Source organism: Calidris pugnax, unplaced genomic scaffold (genome assembly GCF_001431845.1).
Source record: "Calidris pugnax isolate Ruff unplaced genomic scaffold, ASM143184v1 scaffold211, whole genome shotgun sequence".
Taxonomy (NCBI): domain Eukaryota; kingdom Metazoa; phylum Chordata; class Aves; order Charadriiformes; family Scolopacidae; genus Calidris; species Calidris pugnax.
In genome coordinates, this window is record NW_015091083.1 from 1,198,963 (window position 1) to 1,219,258 (window position 20,296).

At 44.2% G+C, this 20,296-nt stretch overlaps 1 protein-coding gene across 1 annotated transcript in view; it reads right to left on the reverse strand.

Moving 5' to 3' along the window:
- The window catches only part of LRRC56 (leucine rich repeat containing 56), an 80,682-nt gene extending 62,163 nt beyond the window's left edge, over positions 1–18,519 (reverse strand). The window contains exon 1 of the mRNA XM_014957450.1: positions 18,436–18,519. The gene's annotated coding sequence lies outside the window, so the exon portion shown is untranslated. The remainder of the gene's footprint in view (positions 1–18,435) is intronic.
- Positions 18,520–20,296: the final 1,777 nt, after the last annotated feature.

Here is a 20,296-nt window from a genome sequence, read left to right on the forward strand (position 1 = left end):
TCAGAAACCTTCTGTGTGGGCTGATGGATAACTTATAAAGCCATCATGCACGACGGTGATTCCACAGCCCTGCCATTAGCCTGTATGCAGGGAACAGCTTCCCTGAGGCAATCACTCCATTAGCTGAAGTGGTGAGTGGCTGTGTTGGGGACTGAAAAATACAACTTGTGATGCATAACAAGGCTAGTTTCACCAAATCATTTTGCATTAAAAAAAAAAAAGAAAGAAGCAAATAGATTAAAAGACTAGATTTTCAGACCAGAATGGTCGAAAGATTAGACATAGCAGAATTAAGTTTGTCATAATCTGGATCCAGCAGAAGTGGTTCAACTTTTGTTGGTGACGTGACCAAACACCTCAGTTGGTGCAGGAATGCAACTCCTGTGCAGCTCCGTGAGCAGCAATCTGCTGTTCTTTCCCCATTCACCATGGAGATTGCCATGGCATCATCGTATTCCTTTTTCACTATTCAACCCCAATACAAGTAAAGAATGCTTACTAGTTTTGGGTGGGACCACTTACTAATTTTCTGGGACAACAGCAAATCCCAGTGCCATCAGTGCCAAGCACTCACCCAGGGCACAGACAGGCTAGTGTACGGGATTAACTTCCTGTGGTTTAACGAGTTACCACGCATCTGCAGAGCCATCTTTAATGACCACATTCATAGCCCTTCCACTCTCTAAACCAAACATGTTTGCTTTCCCTTAATATGATTTATTTTAAAAAGCAAGGGACTAACACACAATACGGTCAGTTTTCACAGCTCCACTGAGAGGCAGTAATTTATTAAATAATGTTAATTCAATCATCCAGACTCATCTGTCCATAAATTAAATTTGCCTCTTCAAACATACGCATTATCTGATCTTTTAGACTCATCACAATATATTTATCCAGAACATTTTTCTTACCATTCTCACTCACACTTAGGAGGAATCCACATTTCCACACTTTATATACAGGATTCATAAATCAGGCACTTTGGAAAACGCTGTGATCCCTCAGTGGTCCCACATGCTTTTTCAGGGGTTTACTTTCAGGATGGTACCCACCGTTTTCTTGGGAGCAGCCCTTAGCAGTGTCGGGGGCAGGAAGGTAGGAAGTCTGGAGGGAAGACACAGTGTCCTGCCTGCCATTTAGAAGAGGCTGGGGTTTTGAATACCCTACCTGCATGCACTCACCCCCTCACACCTCCAGTATATATTGTACCTTTTATATATTGTACCTTTGCAAGGATGTTGGAGAGCAGCAGTTGCTGGTGGATTGCATCAGCGTTTCCTCTGCGACAACATTAAATTTACTCTAGGGTTTGGAAAATTTTATCTATCTTAGACCATAGGTCAGGAAATGTGTTGACTCCCCTCTTGCAGGGTCTGACAGTCAATTAACGTCAGACAAAATCACCAGGGGCCTAATTTTCCAAGGTGATGAGTGCACTCAGCTCCACCTGGTGTCATTGCAGTCCAGCTGCCCATCTTCACAGGAAGGAAGGGAATGGGCCTTGACGTGCTCCAGGAAGGTAGTGTGATTCAGTGAAAACAACACTGGATCCAGCATCTGCCCCTTGAATTTTACTCCCAGCTCTGCCATTTATCTTCCAGGTAACTCGCTCAAGTCACCTTGACTCGGTTTCCCCCCACATTTCTTCTTGGGGCACACTTCCTGAAGGTTATTTGTGGACTAAGTGTATCATGTATGCACACATTTGCGTGGCAGTTCACTCCTTTTCCTTCTTTTGCTGGAAATAATCTTGTCACGGCTAACTCTGCCTGAGCTATTTGAAACCAATCAAAGAAGAAATACATCTTTCCATCATTGAGCAAGAGAAAAATCTGGCACAATTTCAGGGTAAATACAGGAGCTTTATGTCTGCGCTGTTCAGAGTTACTGTAATTGTGCTGGCACCATTCCCAGAGCTGAGCTAAGGTCAGTGAGAAACCTGTAAATTAATAACTGTGGAGCTGATGTGATCTCTATCCAGGAATCATGTTGTACATTCATGAAGCTTTATAGGAGAGAAAAGTTACATTTCAGTTTTGCCAAGAAAGCGTTTAAACTTTTGAAATCTTAATATTGACAATTAGTATACCCTAGACCTACTTAAAGATATTGGACCTGATTCCTACCTCACTATCACAGGAACTCCACAAAACAGGCTAGTTTGGATTAATTATGTTTGTGCTACCCAAATGAAGAGAAATCAGGAGAAACATTTTCTGAAAACCAAGCCTAGAAAGACACACTTTTCCTTTGGGGTCTTATCTTAAAGACAAGAGGCTCGTCTCTCCTCCTGCTTTTATCCAGTCACAAGCAACATCCAGCCATCCCAGTCACTAATTAATATTATTGATTAATAGCTAATTGCTGTTGCCACTTGCATGATTAACATTTAGGAATTACATTATACTACTACCTACAGGACCAGAAGTTTCCCTGATAGGCTTTCAGAGGATCCAGTTTTCTGCAATTGCAGGTAACCACATCAGAGTCATTTAGGTACATGTCAGTCTCTTCCTCCTTCTTCTGAAAGATTGGTCCAAAGCCTCTCTCTGAAGATTACATACCTCCTAATTTATAGGCTAAAATTATTTATTGCCAAGTTATACCTACTTGTTCTTTTGCCAAATTATTTTTCAGCTTAAAATAACTTTTCCCCTCTGATGTTTGCATTCCTGATATATTTATAGGGCCCACTGTCATCTCCTCTTGACATTTATTTTGCTAAGTCATACAAGCCAAGCTCAAAATCTCCTGTCATTAAAAGACAGGCTCACAATTCTTTTTATCATTCTGTTTTGTTTGTTTGGTTTTTTTGCAGCTTTTGTTTCTTGAAAATGGGTGACCAGAACAGTATAGTCTACTCTAGATATCTTGTGCAGTAGAAAACTCTCCTTTCTGTACTGTAAATGTCTGGTATATCCTGGGGTCACGTTATCAAGCTGATAGCAAATCGGTTGCTCATAATCATCATTAAGATCATTAAGATGGGGTTCCTCTCTTTGTCCTCCCTGGTTGCAAAGGCAAGTGGAATGGAAGTCCCCACTGTAGTAAAAGAACCTCCAATGCAAACTCGTTCAGCCTGATAGTTCCCCTTGCAGCATGATCTCCCTATTAGCCAGCCCTGCAATCACCTTTTTAATCTTGTGATAATCCCTTTTCCAGCATAACTATCAATTTTCTTTTGGGACACAGTACTGAAGGCTGTCCTAAAGTCCCAAATTAGTAGCATTTTTTTTCATCTAGAAGGTTAGTCTTCTTACCAGAGGTAAGTATAATCCACCTTTGGTAAATTCTTGCCACATTTTACCATGTCTTTACTTATGCCTGCAGTCAAAATTTGTTCTAAAATTTTACATACCATTAGGGGTCAGACTGATGGGTATGTATTAGCCTACATCTTTTCTCTCTTGGCTCTCAGCTTTTTCAGAACTGTCATGCATTGGCAGTCTTTTATTTCTGTAGCATCATCTCAAATGTGACAATTTTGTTTAAGATGTTCTTTCAGTACAGCTAGGCAGAAATTACTCAGTCCCCAAGTAAAGTGTATTAAACTCCTGAAATCTTGCTTTTCCCCCGGATAACTTCCCTTTTCGTGAAGTTTTCATTAGCCATCTTACCGCTGCCACAGTTACACATCTCTGTTGAAAGCAGAGGAACAGGAATTACATTAGCTGTTAAGTCCACACTTAGATGATCTTCAGGCTTGTCCCATTTGGGTTTGATTTTCTTAACTATTCTTCTATCTTCTGATCTTCTCTAACTATTCTTAATCTTTACATAAAAAGATTTCAATACAGCTAATGCTACTAGATGAATACCATGCATAGTAAAAGATGTGCCTCCAGAGACTTGTTATTCCAAGTAGATAATACAGAGTAAGGATATTATTCATCCCCATTTTACACAACAAGACAAAAATCAAAACTAATCTGGGATTAAGTAGGGAATTCGTACTATGGTACTTCCACCCCTGTCCAGACTGCTGCTCTACTGGAAAACTCTTCTGTCTTCTTGTATAGCATGCTAAGCAGAACACTGACTACTTGGTAATTCTTCTATCAGTTAACAGCTAGCAACTATCATGGCATTTTCAAAAAAATCAGCTCAGGTCTGCAGAAAGAGCTTTGGTTGAAGTCTTGACTATGGCATTAATCTCATGTTTTCAGGTGCTTGAAGTCACTGCATTCAGAAGATGATGTGAGAACAGGTTTGACCACAGCAGGTGCTTAGAACTTCATCCTCAGAAGAGATAATTGACGCCAGGAGGGACTAAGAACTGATCCAAAGATCCAGAGGATGATAGAAGTCTGTGAATTGAATTCATTTTGCTGTCACTGCACCTGGCATGAGAAGAAAAGGCAATGAGAGGATCCAGATAAAAAACCCGTTTTCTCTGACTCACTGAATCCGGGCATTTGTTTTTGCTCCTTTTTGCAGGCTTATGTGAATTTATAAACTGCAATCTGAAAGGAAACCTTCGTCAGGCAACATATGGCATTTTGTACAAAGCTGAATCTTTTCAAGCTGAAGTAGACCTAGAAAAACTTTTGCTAACTATTTTTATAGAGTATTTTAACTCGCTCTGAAAGATGGGTGATCATAGTTTTCCTTTGTCCTTTCTTCAGTGAACAAGTAAGCCAAACTACTGATGTCAGCAAAGTCATACAGAAACTGTGTGTTGCATCTGAAGGTGACCACACACTTCAGCAGTCCTGAGCCAGGACCTGAGTGACAGAGCCTGCCTCCTCTCGCCGCTGCATCCCCGCTCAAGGAAAATGAATACCCTTCTTGGCTTGGCAGAGTTTTCAGGGGTATGTTTCCAGGGTACTAGAAGGCAATAAAACCAGCAAATGGCACCTTGTCATGGTGATGGGTGTCTCAGAGAAAAAGTAAGCTTAAGACAAGCTTAAAATGTGTTGTGATATCTCATTAGCTTAAGCCCTGATCAGATTCAGCTCTGCTGGGAGGGAAGAACTCTGGTGGAATCCCACTTACTTTCAAGCAATACTCAGTGCAGATGCCATACCAGAGGGCTCTCTCCTTCCTTTGTACTATTGCTTTAGGAAGGCAGGTTTTGATTCATGATAGTTGCATTACAGTGCAGTCAAGATGACTGATTGGGATGAAAGACATGAGGTAGCAAAGGTGAGATAGAGCACTGTATTAATATTTCAATAATTGAGCCAGGGTTTCCTAATTCCAGAAGGGCTTATCTCCTAATTCTGCCTTAATTTTAATGAAGAATTGTAAATAAAAACCCAAATAAATAAAGGTAAGATTTCTCTCCCTTCCCATTTTCACAGGAAAAAGAAAACGAAGCTTTCTTATCTGAAAAAATATTGCGAGCCAGAAAAGCATGCTTGCACTCCCTTGTTTATATCATTCCTGGCCCAAGATGAATCAACTGTGACTTGAAGTGCCTGTGTATAAAATAAAGGTTATTGCTTTATGTCTCTCTTCAAGGCCATCTACCTTTCTCAGTTTCTTTTGGGTGAAACTATTTTGTGGTTTGGGAAAACTCAAATCTTCTTTTTCAGGGTAGGGCAGCCTGGTTCACTGTAAGGGACAAGTTGAAGCTGCCTTACAGCTGCCAGAAGGTCATTTTTACTAATGAACTGGTGGGTACAAAGCCCAGTGTTGTTACAACTGTAGTACCAATATAGAGGTTCCCTGCTGTTTAGAGGCATCACAGTATTTGGTGTGGTAGAAATCCTCACGAAGAGAAGGTCTTGCTGAGAGGGCTTAAAAATGGCAGGCTTAAAAGAAAAATATAAAAGGAGTAGTGTTGGCTGTGGGATTAATGCCTCCGGGACATGGAAGGCCTCTTGCTGATGCTATTTATAATTCACAGCTGGTCCACATTGTTGGTGGTCCTTGCATTTCTTCTGGGGTGAATTCCACGGTCAATGATTGAGTTACAACTTTGTTTTCAACATTAAACTAAGAGAAAAATTAACTGATGCTGAAAAGGTGTTAAAGTCAATGACTGTTTCGCGACAGTTTTTCAGGAGTATCACTTGTTCTTTGCAGTGTAAAGAAACCTGTGCCCTCACTGTGCTTTTAGGTCTGCTTTTCCCAAGCAGGCGTTAGCTGTGAAATTTATCTAGCTGTCTTCAGGCAGGGGAACCAGCAGGTTTGCAATATGAACTTGCTTTTTGTGCCAGTGCAAAGCCACCCCAAAATGTTATCAAGCCAGAAAGGTGTCGATTTATATTCACTTCCCATCATTGTAAGTGACAATACACAGTGTGAAGCAGTGGAGAAACTGGGGCTTTTAAAAAAAAAATCAAGGGCAAAGCACCAGTTTGCATGCCATTACACCACTAGTTTGCAGGCACTTTGCACAGTTCTAGGCTTAGCCTGAATGCAACTCTTACTCCAAGGCTCTCAGCCATCACTGCAACAGCTCCGCTGTGAGACACACGATAGACAAACGTCCTTCACAAATTCCTCTTCTACAGGGGAGGAAATAAAGTGGCTGGGGCACAGTCTGCAGTAGTGTAGGGTGGAGATGAGCGGGTAGATAAAGGGTCAGGCAGTTCTGCAGACTGGAACAAACGCTGCATACCCTGTGGATCCCCATGCACACCTATGTAATCCTAGGGACAGCACCTACAGTCTAGAAGACACGGCTCTCTGTCCTAACATGCAAAGAGCCAAAGTGCTTCTTTTGCCTCAAGTGCCTTGCCCATTCCCAGTGCTCCCAGGGGTGTTTCAGCTCCATGGTCTGCTCGGTGATTTGTGCTGACTTCTGGCTCAACACCAGTGAATAAGCTGAGCAAAGGCAAAAATGGCCCTATCTGCTCTGTCAAAGGAACCCTTGACCCTACTGTGCTTCTGCCGCACGCAGCCTGGATTTGAGTCCAGAAAATGCTACACAAGAATGAAAAGTGATGCAATGCACCACCATCCTGTACTGGGATTTTCCCCAGAATTTAAAGGGCTCAGGTTGCCTTTTCCATGGATAGCCTCTTTGGAAAGCCTCGGGATTCATCTGTATTAGGGTCATTGTCAGGTGTAACTTCCTCTAGGGAACTAGAAGGAATTCCTATCCTCATAGAGAGGGAAGGATGTTTCCCTGTCTCAAAATGACAGCAGACCTGATTTCCAAATACTTTTCTTACAGCCCTGGCTGTGATAATACATGCTTAGAAAAAGGACTATGCACTTGCTATTCCAGCAACTAAATTAGATTAGTGATGAGAGAAGACGGATTATTGGTATGCTTCTGTACTTTTTATGCACTGTCTAGAAATTTCAGTAAAATTCAGCTGTTATCTAACTCAGCATGCTGGGTGAGAAAAAGCGGATGCTCAGATAATATTTCAGAGTACTGAAAACGATAAACTATATCCCAGTCCACACAAATATCACACCTGCCTCAAAAGCCGTGCTTGAGATTTGGTTTTCAAGGCTGGACCTGTCAGCAGCCCTGTGCTGACAGCATGGGATAGTGAACACAGCAAGCTGTCCGCTACAAGGGACTCCAGCCATGCTTGTAGGCCAGCTCTTTGGCCATGAAATCCTGCACTTTATCACTGCATGCTTGCATATCTGGTGAAGCACTCCACCCCAGCATCCTTTTTTCTTGAAACATCTTAGAAGAGAACTGAGGGTAAACCCTTATATTGGTTTAATAGAAACTCTTAGTGCCTGAGCTGAGTGGTGTCCATTTGGCTGAGCAAATCCCTTCAGCAGAAGATACAGATACAGAATGGGAATCCTCTCATGACCACAAACTACTGTTATCTGCAGGAGTCACGATGCTCCTGTAGTACTATGACTCATCTCCATTCACTTCCTACAGTCTGAGCAAAGACCTTGCATTTCCAGACTTGCCCGCCGCCGTTAGCAATGGAGATGGAACTTTGACAGTCTCTGTTTCAATTTGGATCCAATCTTTTGGGAAACATAAAGGGCACAAAACCATTGATGGATTTGCTCCTGGCCTTTTCTAATATGACGGGATGTTGGTACTTGATTCATTTAAAAGTATTGCTGAAATGAGAGGAGCAGAAGTTCATTCATTGCATTAGCATTACCCTAACACAACTCTGTGCAGTGTTTGGCTCTTGCTATTTTGTAGTGGAGGCCAATGTAGACAGATACATCTAAAATACTACCAAGCAGTGGGATGAAATATGTGTCCCACCAACTCCCAACACATCACCACTGCCAGCACCTGTCTTCTTTGGAGTGCACAGAAGCATCCCCTGTCCTTCCCTACGCTGGTCCCTCCCCACGCTGTGCTGTGTGCTAACACAGGGACATTCATCAACACACCATTCACCATAATCCTGTGTATCAAACACTGGCAGCTGGCTGATTTCTAAGTTATCAGTTGATTACTCCCTGCAGTAGCGGATGAGGGTACAAGTTAAACTGGTGATAAAAATACATTTCCTTCTCACTCTCCTTAAAAGTCTGTGGAAACACAAGTGTGCAGCACTTAACTATGTATTCAGTGCTTACCAGGCAGCTCCTGGTCTGTGGAAGGCAGATTTTCCAGGTGCAGATTTTTTCTAGGCAGATTTTTCAAGGCAGATTTTTTAGGAAATATGTTCAGGCAGTATCCTAGTACTTGCAAGCACAACTTTCTGATATGCCTGTTTTATAGCCAAGATGTTAGGCGAACGTCTTAGCTGTTGAGAAAGAGAGGTTCCTGGGACCACCCTACCCTGCTGATGAGTCTGGAAGCCTTCCTGCTGTGTGCCATGGTACATGGCCCAGATATATGGGAACCAGGGCTGCTTGTTCTGGAGGTGCACTCCCCATTGATGCAATGGGCAGGACCAAGGAGCAGAAGGTGCCATAGCTGATTGGGATAGCCAGATCCTAGCGCTAATGACAAAGCTCTGTCTGGATGGAGAGATAAAGAAGACAAAATAAATAAAAAGTGGAAATTAATATGAGGAATATTTCAGCCATGGTCCCTGAAATGCCACAGGTAAGGAAAGAGAGTAGGAAACGTCTCCAACTTGGACATGGCGACATCTGAGTACCTTTCATCCAGCAAACTCATAACACTTTGTATAGGAACTTTATATCATCTTCCCTTCTGCAGCATAGTATCTGCTTAAGCCTGACATTTTAAAATACCTCTGCCCCATGGAGGTGGGCAGGTAACTCAGTACAAACATGCAGACCTCAGCTTGGCCCTTTGATAGGTGCTGTCATATCGCAGTACAGCTTGTGAAATCAACAGCTACAATATGCTTCTAGAAAAAATTGCGCCCGCCAGAGGGTAGATGTGCTTGCATAGTCCCTGCAGCAGGCAGTACAGCTCATGCTACCCTCTAGAGTATCTACAGGTATCAACCCACCTATGGATGGAGCTGCTTAAGGGGCTGGGATGCCCTGAGGACCTGGGGGCTTGGGATGGGGTATGGTGCTCACTGCTGTACCACAGCCAGCTGACTGACATGGACATCTCAGAAGAAGGAGCAATTTTTGTGTCGACAAGGGGATCATTAATATGAGCATCAGCAGGCTTCTGATCAAATCCCTTTCTCGGAGTGATGCAAAGGGAGTAAGGAGGTATTTTTTGTTGAGTCTAAAGAGATCTCCTGCCCCGGACTGCAGCACACAGACAGTGGGAAGTGCACGTGGGCACAGAGGTCTGTGCTCTCCAAGCCCGCCTGGATCCTTGCCCGAGCTTCCAATGCAGCCTGCGAGGGTTTGACTCAAGACAATTTGATGGATACTGTGTGTGTGCTGGAGGCAAGATAAGCCAAGAAAAGGAGGGATCTGTCTGTCAGCTGGTCTATTTCCTTAGATTTTTAATGCAAATCCTTCATTTCTGTAAATATACTCTGCATGGTGCTATAGATAGGGTGTGGTTATAAACGTGACACTGTGAGAAAGGAGTGCAATACATGAACCAAAACTGAAGACTTTTTCATCTACGGACCACATTCCTTATACATGGTAATAACACCCATGTGATAAATTCATTTATTTCTGCAAACAGGTCATAAATTACACGTCCACATAGTAATAGCCATTTATCCCATTCTTTCACCTCCCCTGCAATGTGCCTATTGAGTCTTCTCTACTTGTGCTGCTTTTAACTTTACCAAGTGCCTTAAAGCCTCTGAATTTTGATCACTGATTGCCAACAACTGCAGTGATTAAACAGAAGTCTGAACCAGCCCCGTTAACAAAAACTCACCACTTGCTTTTTCTGCAAATCAGATTTCAACAGCACTGCTCTCCTCTTCCCCCTTGTCTGACTCTGACCGAAAAAAAAATATGCAGGACCATTTTGCCAGGGTTAATTTTTAATAGCGTCCTCACTGCTGCAGCGAATGAAGTAATTTATTATCCAGCAGTCAGCATGCTAACACGCTAGGCAATAACAAATGCGAAAGGAGGTGACTCAGGCATAAGCAATCAGGCAGAGTTTTACATTCCCACCTGCCGGATGGCTCAGCACAAAGGGCCAAGCACGATGTTTCGGTTTACCCTATGCTTGTGTCTCCATCCGAGCCACATCTGGATTCAAGCCATGCAGCCAGCGAGGTTTATTTGCTCCGTAGTCATGTGCAAAGCACGTACGTAAACAGAGTCTGTGTGGCCAGCCCTCCCCTCTGCCCGGGCACTCTTTTCCTCTAATGGAGGAGGTTAATATTCCTCCCAGGCGGTCATCCCTGCTGCAGGAACGTGTCAGCCCAGGCAGTTTGGCCCTAAATAACACTTTGTGATCTCAGGCAGACTGGAGCGCAGCCTACCCACCTGTAAAACAGGTTTAATGTTAGTCGGCTTTTTTCTAGAAAAGCTAGGAGGATTACTTCATGTCTGAGATCTCTAGATGTGAACTGCTCAGTGGCAGAAAGCATTTTAAAGGAGCAGCTGGAAATTAGGGGCCAGAGCAGGCTGGCAGCTCCGTGAGCAGGTAGAGATGACCACAGAAGCTGCACTGTTCTCATCTAATTACCCAAGATCCTCATAAAGGCTGTGATGCAGATGATTCACTAACCAGAAACTGTTTTTGAATTACTTATTAAGTAGAATTCGTGTTGATTTTACTGCTCTGGGACACACAGGGTTGGGCTGCAGAATCTCTTTCGCCAACTCTTCAGAGTGAAATGTGGTGGAAATGTAGGGTCCTCTCCCGCACGTATCTATTGTTGTATTTTTGCCTCCACAGAGTAGTCCAAAGCCCCCTGAAGAAGTCCATGAATCTTCCCCATATCTGCAGTAAGCTTTGGATCAGAGCTCAGTAAGCCAGTGAGAACATGCTGAGAAACATGCTATAGCACGTTCACTGCAGGAGAGCTGGTGTAAGTGTGCTCCCGAAAACGAGGAAGATCTTGACTAAGGAGGCAGTAGCTTCCTGCTTATTCCTCACTGGAGCACACCAGTGCTTAAATCGGGGAACAGAGCATCTCCGAACCCATTCCCCCTCCTGTGCTCTATCCCAGAGAAGCTAGAGGGAAGGCATTGTATTACTCTTAATTCACTTTGTGATCATGTAAGTCTCCCAAATCCCACTGCTAGTAAGCCCTGATGATTAAACAGCTTACTGAAGGGAAACCATAGCTAACACCTTCCACCCTTATCAAAGTGTATTGCTAATGAGGACTAGGAAATCGCTCAGTGTTAGTACAACATCTGTAGATTAACATTAGCTTACTCATGTTTTCATAGTCAATGGCTGAAATTCCATCGCTCACTTGGATTTACATAACATTCCTGATCAGTGTTTTGGTACACTAGCCTCAGTATTTCCCCAACTGAAGTCCACTGACTGGAAGTGGAAAAGGCAAAGTCAAGAGTCTGAGCACAGAGAAGAAATTTGCAACATGTTGATTTGGGCATCTCATCTTAGGAATCTTGCAGGAAGTTTGACTTCAGAAATGTTTGGCATTGGCCCCCTGAAAGCCATCAGACAATATCTGACTGATCTGCAGGCGCACACACTTATATCACTGCTGAGCTCATGAACACTTGCTTAAAAAGTGACCTAGAAACATGCAATGACCCTGCACCAGTCCTGCAAGGTGCAAGTGACTGTAGGTCCTCCTCTGCATTTTACCCTCCCTGATGGAGAAGCAGCAGAAGAAAAGGGATGACTGAACTGCAGACAAAAAATGGCGCTGGTGGACCACTTCATGGCTTCAGTGTGGGAAAGTTCTTTAATAAGGAAGAAGGCAAAAGCCAACAAAAAAAGAATCTGTGTGAAATAGGTGTAGAAGTTACCTGGAAAAGTTAACTATGCCACTTCTCTGACTGAAGGGATGGGTTCTACCCCTGTGCTGCTCTTGAAGGCATTTGCATGGGAGGACTATACTCTCACCATTAGTAGTGGTCTCTGAAGACAGCCTAGATAGGATAGCACCACAAGAGCACAGCCTAACTGTTAAGGAGATTTTCCAATACCTAGCCTGAATCTCACTTGATGTGGGAATACTGCTACCACCACCAGCTCACAGGGAGCTGTATAATTCAGGATCTCTAGCTCTGATGGCAAGCAGCTGCACTGCAGGATAGTCTACCTTTGCTATAAATAACATGAAGGCTGAGGTCACCAATGGACTTTGTTACCACAGCAGTGCAGATTTTAGGTCATCACTGAAAGGGATGAAGGAAGAGGTGGAAATGCTCCACAAGAGCATCAGGAGGAGGCTGCCACAGAGGAAAACAGTTGTCTGTAATGGAAAGGGACCAGATAAGCAAACTACTAAGGTTGACATAGTAATAGGGCGTACACTGGAGACTCAAGACCACCAAGAAGGAGAGAGATGGTGGAAGGCTGTATTCCAATCCTCCTGTCTAGTCTACCCGGTAGCTGCAATTTACCTGAGTACTGCTTTGCATATGCTTTACTCACTTACAAAGGTGGGAACCAAGGTTCAAGGCAGCTCCTTACAGAAGAAGGATAACCAGAATTTAGTGAAGAGAAGAAAACGCTCAACAGCTTGAGTCTGATGATGAGAAGGAGGGCTGCATGGCAGGGATGGAGACGATGGGCAGCCAGTACATTAAAAAGCAATCAAAGTAAAAGAAACCAGTAGTTTAACTGGATAAACACAAATGTCTTTAATTCTATCTAGTCCTACCATGTGTGCATGATTGAATCATGCTGCACAACACTTTTGAAATTTCTGTGAGAAACAGATGTAGTTAGCAATTGTTCCTTGATGCTGAGGGGAAGAAAATCAGCATTAGCTGACGAAGAAGTAAGAAGATTCTTTTTAAAAGAATAATAATAATCTTAGTTTCTCCTCCAGGAGAACATGTGGGATGGCCTGAGATTTCAGTACAAACTCATCCGGTACAGAGAGGCCTTGAACTACAGAGATAAATCTGTTGCACATCAGTGAATGCAGAAATGACACAGAACGCAAGACATCCCCTAGCAACTCATCCGGTTCCCACTCCTGGAAATCTGACTCCTGCCAACGAAAGTGACATAGGTGACTGAGACCATGGTAAGTGACCCAAACTGTCCTCTAAAGAAAATGATAGTGTGCAAGCTGCAAAGTGTTCAAACTTTTCTGTAGAGTCTGAAAATGAAAAACACACGGGGCCTAAATATTGTGAGGGCTTGTTAACAAAAAAATAAGGCTTTCAACTTCCAAAGACCTGAGTTACTGCTGTATGAAGACAAAGGCAAAAAACCTCCCTCAGAGTGCAGTGATCTCAGGATCAGGCTCCAAGGGAATGACTGACATTCAATTCAAGCTGACAGCTAACGAAAGCTCCTGTACATATGCCAGGAAACCACTGCCAGGAAAATTAGTGTGGCTCCCAACTTACAGATTTCTGCAATACCAGACCTCCTACCCTACGTGACCCTTGCTGATCTACACCGGTGGGCTCAGCAGAGAGTGGAAGGAGACACAGGACCTTACCAGCCCCAGTCATTCTTGGTCAGGTGGGGGCATTTCATGAAGGAATTGGAGCAATTTCTAAGTAACTCAGACTCCAGACTTACCATGTCATCAGCTATAACTCCTGGGAAAAAGCACGAAAACTCAAAAAGAACATTTGTGGGGGACTTAAGCAACCACCCACAGGAACAAATAGGACACTTTCTGTGAAGAGCAGTGTGCTTCAAATTAAACTGAAACTAGCAGGCAGTTGTAGAAAGTGGCACTGCTTGTAAATACAGCCTCAGAGATCTAACCTGTATCTCATCTCTCCCCACCGCTGGCAAAATCTGAAGTCCAAACATCTCACCATCCACTCAGGTGCAGGCTTCACATTATTAGCTACTGCATATCATGTGTAGGGAGATATGATTGTTGTTCTTTTCTATGGTGTCTCTACAAGGAGGCTTACTCGGTGGAAATGACCAGTCTTTGAATTACGTCTTTTTTTGTGTGTGTGTGTGTGTGTCTGTGTTTGGGTTAGGTTTTTTTAAATAGTAAAAAGCAATCAGCAGTTTTCTGTGTTTTTAAACTGTGTAACACAGACCTCCTTCCACTTCCAAGCTCTCATTACAAAGCCTTTCCCTTCTGTGATTCCAGACCATCTTGTCTCTGCAAGTTTCTATTTTCAGTTCATAATTGACCAAATCCAACTGGTAGCTAAATTCATTCCAGTCAATAGGAATCTTTCCTCTCGATAGCTTTGGTGGAGATTGGGTCAGGCACCTGACAAGGCGCTGCCTGGTTTCCTTGCCAATTTCAAAAAGGAAATCCATGATGAGAAAGATCCTGTCCTGGATCAGATAACCCTTCAGGATTGATGATTTTTCTCTGCCTACCCAGAATCTGCTGCAATGTTTCAAATGACTTGGTTGAAATTCCACTGCAGTGGAATTTAATCCAATCTTAATGCCATTATTTTGGGGATTAAAAACAAAGCAGTCCCACTCACTGGTTGGGTCCACTCACTGGTCTGGTCATCTAAAGCAATGTGATGCTTTTGGAGATGATATAGAGGAAGATTTTGTTGATCGATTGAGGGTTGATTAATTAAGTCAGGCTCTTTTTTTTGTTAATTGATTACTACAGGAGATCTCTCCAGTTTAGTATCTGTCTTAATTAACCCTTTGAAACCAGGACTGACCCATCTTCTTTTTTCCCCCATTTGGTCTTTCAGTTGGATTTCTGCTCCCAAGCCTTAGGTGTCTCTGACAGTCCCAGGCCCTTGGGATGATTGTACACGCCTGCAGAATTTCACAGTTATGAAGTCTCTTGTGGCTGTGTCTCTGCGATCCCTGTCTCAGCATATCTCTTACTGCGATTTGCAGTAAGGATTAGCCCACAGACTTCTCCCAGTCTCTAGGAGACTGTGTTAAATTATAGCACTGCATAGTTTTAGCATGGTTTCTTTGAGATGACTTTCTTGTGCTGCAGAAGACTCAGATTTTCCCCATAGTTTTTTTATAGTCAGTCACTCACAGTATAACAATTCATTGTTGGGAGTAAATTCAGCCTTGCATCTCCACATAGATTTATCTGATACATTAAGAGCTTCTCTCAAAGGCTGCTTTCCAAGTTGTACTATTGTTGGGGCTTGTGATCTAGCAGTATTTTCCCTACAGCCTCACCAGGAAGCCAGAAGAGGATTGTCCATGCCTCACAATAATTTTACCTGTACATTCAGGTAAACCCCCAGGCAGCTCAGAAGTCTGGCCACTGTTTCTCAAGCCTGATACTATGATATCAACAGCCTAAACTAATTGCGAGAGAGTGTTTTTAAAATAGAAAAGGGGAGCATACACTTCATTCCTTCACACAGTTGGAGCTGTGTTACTTGTAGTTTATATGAATAATCTAGGGATTAAGAAGCGTTCAGTTTTTCTGTCACTTTTCAAGGCTATCCTGCAGAAGACATCCTTTCCAGCTCAGGAGTAAAGCAAACATCTTGTATATACTCTCGACCCACTATTTACAAATGAGCCTGTCTTAAGCACAGGGTAGCTCACTGGCACATATGACGGTTTTCAAAATTGTCCTCCTCTGAGCTAACAGAGCTCAGTTTTGATTTCCTCCCACAGCAATAATTATGAGGGTTTCCCCTCTCTGCCCTTAGCCAATTCCCTTTGCCATGTCTAAATTCTCTCACTAACACAAGTAAGCTGTGTAGCAATGACTGCCCTTCCCAGAAGCATTCCTGTAAAGAGAATGGGTTTGAAGACACAGTCTGTGAGCCTATTCCATCCTGTCCCAGGTAACTCCAAAATACTCCCAGATCTGCAGAGACTTATTTCACTTAAAAAAAGAAAAAAACCACAACAACAACAACAACAAAAAACAGGGAGGGAGAATGGAAACTGTTAGAGAATGGGAGCTAATTAATTTCAGAAGAAATTGGTTCATCCCTTACTGGCATCTGCAGAGTTGCATCAGCTTGCTGCGGAAATGCATTTGGCCTTGTATTTCTGAGAATACAGCCTTGTTTCAATTCTTCTGAACACTTCCTTCTTTCCTTCTGACTGAGCTTCACTTTTGATCCAAGTATCTGATAGGCCCATGAGGCAGCTGGCTTGCACCAAATCGAACATAAACTTCTCCTGGCAGGTTCTGATAGGTAGACGATGCATGGCCCACCAGCGAACAAAAAGGATAAGGTCTCAGCTTCTTTCCTTGCTATAGCAACAAAGCACCTTATGATGATAATTTTTTTCTGTTTCATAAGGTGGTTGCCATGGAAAGTTACGTGTGTTGCATGTTCAGAGACTAAAAGGAAACAATTTGTGTTCTCTAGAAAACTCAGAATTTTAAAAGTCGATTGCGGATTGGTTTGCTTTCTGCCATGACACTACTCATCCTCTAAGCTTGGGGAGAGATGAGCAAGAAAAACATCCCAGTATGGGAAAAGTACTTGCAGGTTTCTTGAGTCAGGTGTATCTGAAGGAGTAAATTAAAAAATCATGAAGAATACGGTGCTGTGGGGAAGCAAAACTCACAGGGACCTCTGCTTTTCTCAGTATGCTCTTAGAGACAATGTCAAGGAGAGCACAGTGATATAGTCTTCCAAACACTTCAAGAAATTTTCAGTTACACAGAAAAAGTGTGCATCCAAGAAAATGGAGTAGCTGAGTGCAGAGAGAACACAAAAGCCATGGAAAGAACCAGGAAACAGTCTGCATAATTAAGAGTCAGGTGAACTTGTAGATATGGCAAAGTAACAGGAGACTCAGAACAACAAAAGCAACTGACATCACTAATCTACCCCCTGTGTCTGCTAAGAATTGGTATGCATTTCAGTATTTAAAAAACATATGACGTCTACCTGGATGTATTCAAGTAGTGTTATTTACTTTGCTGCTGATGTTGATGACCACAAGAACTTTTCATGTTCTTTTGGGGTTTTTTTTAGGGGGAAAGAAATACTAGTTCAACTTGGGCATTCCATAGGTGTTTCTACTAGAAATAAATATTAAAAAATTAATGTTTCAGAAATGCTGGAGGTAGCCTTAATCTATACCTGATGAGCAAGTTCAGCTGCTAACTAAGCTCTTGGCATAAGTTTGTATGTCACACAGTGGAGAGCTAAGTTCAAACCCTGTCTATGACTCCCCTTTTGCAGAAGTTAAAGAGGGAATGACAATATCAAGGAGTTATTTTTTGGGTCACAGCACGTACAAAAATCAGTGAGGTACCGTCCCAGACTGAATTTAGAGTGCTGTTACAAAAAGTCCTGATGGATAAGCGTGTTCATGAGTTACGGCCTCCCACCTGCAAGCTACATACAATTTGGTGAAGATGATCAGGAAAAACTGAAGGCACGGAAATGATGGAAGAGCTTTTCAATCCCGCGGCAGATTTTGTTTTGGCACTATTACTGTGGCAGTAAGGATCTTCTGAGATTCTCTCCATTTCCCTGTTATTGCTCTGCATGCCAGTGGTCCCAGTTTTTTACTAGCCTTCCTCTCCCGTCAAGCAAGGCTTGCAATAGTTAGTAGCACTGCAGGATTTCTAGAGAGCTGCGCGTTTCTCTTTTCCTGCCTTGAGGTTTGCTGTAGAAGACAAGAGCTGCACTGATGCCTGGTGGGTAGCTGGAGGAGTTTGTTGCCAGTCCAGCTGGAGACAGTACAGGATGAGTTAGCAGAGTAGTTAGTTAGTTAGCAGACTGAACTACCTTCTTGCAGCAGCATTTGCACTGCTGTTGCTGTGGCACTACACGTCCCATGTGTAAAAAAAAAAGAGTGTTCTGTCTTCCAGAGGCCTCAGACAGGCCAGACATTCTCCTAGATTTAAGTTCAAGTTTAGAGAAAGGATAGAAGAATCTGTCCAGGCAGAGTGCCTTTTTAGAGACGGAACAGGCTACAACCTCAGCAACTGTAAATCTGCCCAGCTTTGCCAAAATCAATGGAGCTATGCCGCTTTGCAACAACTACGGCTCTTGTCCCAATATTTTGTTTTTTTAATGCAAAAATAGAAAGGGGGAGAAGGCATCTTTACACTATAACACTCTCTGTATCCTCACAAGTTTGTGTCATCACCCCTATGTGATTGTGTGGTTATGACTCACCAATAGGTGATTATGCCTCTGTCTTCCAGCAGTCTGCAATCAACAAGTAGTCCTCAGGTGTCTTATATCCTGATGTGATCTGGCACTGAAGAATGAGCAAGAAAGAGGCAGTTTCGGTCTCATCTTCTGGTGTTTCTTGGTTCTTGTATGTTGCTGAGAAGCCCAGGAAGCATGAAAATGAGGTTCTCTCATAGCTGTATCAATTACACTACCTATTTTGTCCTTGCTCCCTTTTAAGTTCTTCTGGGCCACCTAGGTACTGAAAAATATGAGCCCACTTTCAGGGTGCTTCAAAAAGCAAGATTTCTGCATGCTCCAGTACCTTGCCTGCTCGCCAGAAACGGCTAAAACAAGACGAGACAGGTAGCGCAGAGAGGCGGTGCGCCGTGTGTACGTGTGTCTGCCTGTGAAGAAACCCATCACCTTTGTGCGTGCTGCTGCTCCTGCCGCTGGCTTGCTCGGGAGGATGCTGCGTTCCTGCAAGCTGCGGTCCTGGCTTCTGGGGAGAACTGAGAGGTTGTTCAGAACCAGGAGGGCTTGTTAGAAGCAAGCAGAGAGTTTCAAGGTAGGTTAAAGCTTCAGCCTTTTTGTTTGGGCCTGCCTGTTTGCATGCTTGGCTTTTAGAAAGTGCTCTGGCAGGTTTCTTTGTGCTGGTGCAACATGTCTACGAGACGTGAAAAAACCTGCACAACTCTCTCAACGGGTACCCTTGGAACTCACTTAACCTACTCTCACTACAAGCTCTGCAGGGCATGAGCTTCCTTTTCACCATGTGTCAAGTGTAGTATCTAGAACAATGGCTTCCAGATCCATTTTCAGATTACTAGATACTTTTCTAATGGAGACAATAAATTATGGCAGCGTGCTTGAAACATACGTCAGAGTGAACAGTGCTTTTCCAGTACCAGGAATGCACACTTTATTTGGCATCGTATCCCGCATCAAAGCTTGGTCACTTCTGCATGCTCCTGGGTAACCAGAGGACTATGCAATCCACTACCCGCTTTCCGTAGGAATGGGGGAATCACAGTGCCCAGTGGCACAGAATGTCTGGTCACACAGGTGTGCTGTGACAGGGTGGGAAGTGCTGCTTTGACAGACCTGAATTCATGGAACAAAGCTGGAGTCCATCAAGGTTTACTAGCTCTGAATTAGCGATGCTCCTGATGGGCCCCAAAGACCCTCTGGCCACGCTCAGACCTTTCCCTGCAACTGAAGTAATTCTGTTCACGCGGTGTGTCTCTCTGCTGCCCAGTCTAACTGCCCCAGCTGTCTTATGCAGAGCCGATTCAGGTGCCTTTTCTTTTGTGGCCTAAATCGCTCCTGAGTTCATTTGGAGAAGTCTATTTTTCTAGGCATTTCCGGGGCCAGATAAAAGCTGCCCGTGAGGTGGTTCCAGCCCTTACAGGTTACCAGCTGGGGACCGGGGCTGCCAATAAACACGGCGTTTCCGCAGCCTCTGCTCTCCCCTGCCCCGAAGGCGCCTGGGCCAGGCCTCCAGGGGAGCCCGGGGGGCACCTCGGCCCGGGGGCACCTCAGCCCGGGGCAGTACCCGCGGGGTGCGGCGCTGGACCCCGCCTGCGGGTCGAGGGCCGGGCCAGGGCTCTTCCCCGCCGCCTTACCTGCAGGCCCCTGCCCTTCCGAGGGCTGTTCCCGCGGCCGGCCGCAGGCTCGCAGGCCCCGGGGCCACCGGAAGGTCGGGGCCATCCCCCACCCCGCCTGCCGTGTCGTGAGCCGCTTCTGCCGCCAGCGCGCTGGCGACCGCGGAAGCCGCGGCGCCTCCCGGCTCCCCCGCGGGCAGAGCAGCCCTGCAGCCGCGGGGAAGAGCGGGCCGAAGGGAGCGGGCGGGCGGCGCCTGCAG